Raw genomic sequence first — 322 nt, 5'->3', positions numbered from 1 at the left:
GAGAGCTCATTGTTGACACCAGCTTTATCCTTCTGCTGCTCTGTGACACAATAATGACTACAATCATGTTCCCAGAAATAAAGGGCGACAGGGTGTTGCTATGCAGTTGCAAAGATGTTCTGAGAGGTTGTTGTTGGAACACTATAGCAACCGCATAACAATGTGTGGAGTGGTTTTAAGTGCGTTGCTATGTGGTTGCTTAGGTGTTCTGGGTGGTTGCTAGGGCATTGCTATGCGGTCGCTAAAAACAAGCGTACACTACATGACTTGCAGTCGGTGTCCTGTGACTCACAGTCCGGTTATTCGTTGTGCTGGTCCAAAC

Source organism: Xyrauchen texanus, chromosome 20 (genome assembly GCF_025860055.1).
Source record: "Xyrauchen texanus isolate HMW12.3.18 chromosome 20, RBS_HiC_50CHRs, whole genome shotgun sequence".
Lineage (NCBI taxonomy): Eukaryota > Metazoa > Chordata > Actinopteri > Cypriniformes > Catostomidae > Xyrauchen > Xyrauchen texanus.
Note: the sequence above shows the minus strand (reverse complement) of the source record.